This window comes from Varanus komodoensis, unplaced genomic scaffold (genome assembly GCF_004798865.1).
Source record: "Varanus komodoensis strain SLA01 unplaced genomic scaffold, ASM479886v1 scaffold12, whole genome shotgun sequence".
NCBI classification, from domain to species: domain Eukaryota; kingdom Metazoa; phylum Chordata; class Lepidosauria; order Squamata; family Varanidae; genus Varanus; species Varanus komodoensis.
In genome coordinates, this window is record NW_025335349.1 from 24366352 (window position 1) to 24369592 (window position 3241).

Here is a 3241-nt window from a genome sequence, read left to right on the forward strand (position 1 = left end):
AGGGAGGGAGAGCCATGCTTGCCAGGGATCATGGGAGTTGTACTTCACAGCCATACTGGCTGGGAGTGTTGAGCACTGTAGTTGGGCATATCTGGAAGCAGTCAGGTTAAGGAAGCCTGTTTCAAGTACTGCACATCGGTTTCCCCAGTTGCCAGCTTATCCCCTCAGTGCTGTTGGTTGGTTTCCTGTCAACTTAAGGGCAAGAAACCCCACAGAGCTTTCACTGATGAATGGAAGCTTTTTCTTTGTTTCCTTGAGTAGCAAGATGTTGAACCTGCTTCATGACTATAAAAAACCTGTCTGTCTGTCTGTCTGTCTGTCTGTCTCCGTGTGTGTGTGTGTGTGTGTGTGTGTGTGTGTGTGTGTGTGTGAGAGAGAGAGAGAGAGAGAGAGAGAGAGAGAGAGAGAGAGAGAGAGAGAGAGAGAGTCAAATCTTTTAAGAGCAATGTGTGCAGAGGTGCAGATCCACACAGCACTTGAATCCCTGGCTCGGGTAGCCGAATGCAACCAATCCACACTCCCCAGGGCCACGCTTCCGCAAGCCCGCTGTGCCTTAGCTGTGGGCTGATCTATTGCCACCAAACCTGCACTGCATCTGCACCGGCACTGCAAGGCAGAGTGCTTGCTGTTCCAGAGCCAATTGCCACGATAGCACCAGCTCATACTGTACTGTTTCCTGCCATGTTGGTCCTGCAGCTCCAGGCAGTGCCTCTGCTGTCTGAAATGGCAAGACAGAAATTGATTGGAGGATGAAGCTCTAGAATGAGGGCAGAAAAGATGGTTTGCCTCATCTGGGCCAGTTTCTCATGGTTGCTCCGGAGGGGATGTTTTCATCCAGGCTACTGAGAGTCCATGGTTACTTTCCCCAAACACAGGGAGTGGTACTCAGCTCACTTTGGAATCCATCCTGAATGCTCTGTTACTGAATGCTAATCCTATGGTTATTGCATTGTAGTGATGTGTGGAAGGAACATATACTCAGAGGCACTCTCATCTATATTCCCACTTTGCATTTGTTTGGAAGCTGAGCTCCGGTTAAGCTGCCCAGTTAAATCTGTGCTCATGCATTGTACATCTGGAGTCTCTGATATGGTAGTCGTGGCAAATGTGTGCCAGTGAACACCACTCTTGGTTCCAGCCAGGTGCATTCCCTTCTGTTATTGTTGTTAGATATTTTAATGTTTTTCTTTAGCTGGGGTGCTGGCATGGTGCAAAATACTGGCTCTAATCTCCTCTGAAGTGGGTAGATTATGGTGCAGGTATGTTGGTGGCATTTGGGACTTAGCTTGTAACTCTGAGTTGCCCTCACGCCGCCATTCATCAGTTTGCTTTTTATGTAATAGGAGTTAGAACAGAAAACAGGGTTCAAAAGCATGACTTTGTGTTTTAGGGCTGAGAGCCTACTTCTTCCTTGTAACTTGGCCGAGATCCTAATTACGATTCTTTCTGGTATCATCAGATTGGCTTCGTGGAAAGGGATGTTTAGTGACTGGCCACATCCAACATAGCAGCCATTCTGTGAAGGGAGTGATCTCCTGTCCCCCTCCCCCACCACAGCAGCCATTTTGTGATAGTGCACACAACCCTCTCAATAAATGTGCCCATTCACTGAAGAAAGTTGGGCAGCCCTGCTATGTGTTTTCCTCTCAACACCAAATGTTTGTTTAGGTGATCAGGAGGGTTTGCAGTAGGGAGAAAGAGTTAACTCCCTTCCCTGTGCTGTAGCCCTGATTCAAACACAGGCAGAGCACATCACGGCAGCTGTTTTTAGAAAGAGAGAAATATTTTGAAGATGCAGTCACTGATCTACAGCAACCTGGGTAGGTTGCCTTCATTCAGGGTATGTATGGAAAAGCGCGTTGGGATCCGTTCATGGCAATCCGAGTCCACAGAGCACAGCTGATTGACTGTGTGAGGGACCCTCTTTCTTCGGGATTATTCCATATGTGCTTGCAAGTCCCAGCTCCCAACAGTTGTGAGCCTGTGTTGCACCCCATTATGTAGCCGCTTGTATCCTAGAGAGGCCCACATCTCACTGTTGATCAAGGAAATCACCCCCACCACACACACACATACACAGATTGTCAGTTCAGTTTGCAGAACCCCGTGGGGTTAATTATTACAATGGCATTTTTTGTTGGGAGATTCCAGAACAGCGATAAGAAGAACCTGCCGACAGATCTTAGAGGACTTAACGTTTATTAACTGAATGCCACAGTCTGCCACAAGGCGAGCTGAACCAATTCTATTGTGTTGAGGAAGGGAGACTGAGGCTTGGAAAATAGGGTGGGAGGCTTGCCCAAGGTCACAGAGTGATTCATCAGGCAAGTCAGGAACAGAACAAATTGCCAGAAGTGCCATATTTTAAAAGGACTGTGCCTTTTATTCCCAGAACATTACAACTTAATAGAACATTTCAGAACAACACAGCACTGCAGCACACACCAGAACTTATTTTTGTGATGCTAGCCCCACCCTGCCGCTTTCCAGCCCATAGATCCTGCCCTCCGACCATCTGTACTTCTCCCTTGTAATTTAGGGTCTTTGGGCACAAAATTCTGCATACCGAGGCTGCTGTCTGGCATTAAAGAGTATGTCCCATATAAACATCTCTGTGTAGCTCTGGAATCTCCCACCTTTCCCTTTATGCTCTTACGGTGGAGTGCAGAATAAAGGAATATAGAAAGGCAGTGCCATGTACTGAGCTCATACCAGCACGACAGCCAGAAGCCACTTAGTGGTCCTGCCGGCTTCCCACATCACTGGGTAACCCTCATTCTGAGAAGGGGAACTGTTCAGATAATGATGTGAGCTGTAGTCCAACACATCTGTGGTCCAGAGAACACAGGAGTTTGCCATCCCTGTGCAACATATTACAGAATGAATGCATGCGAATAGTCAACCTTGGATAAAGATGGGACCAGTTGAGACACTCTCTATTTCTCTAAATCGAACAATAAAGGCTGCCAGTGATGGCATGAAAGAATGCCTTTGGTATTAATTTTGCTATCAATATTAAGAATGCCTTTGGTATCAAAATTAAAACTTAGAAAATATTCTCAGTATACATCTTTGAAACATGAACAGTTTATCCAAGAGCTTCCACAATCTCATAACCTCACTGCGAGAGAGAATAAGAGAGAGAGAGATTGAAAGATTTTATGCAAATTGTGTTCACTCCCTCTGAAAAAGGATATTAGGATAAGGACCAGCTCCAGGTCTAAAAGCACATTGGGCACCG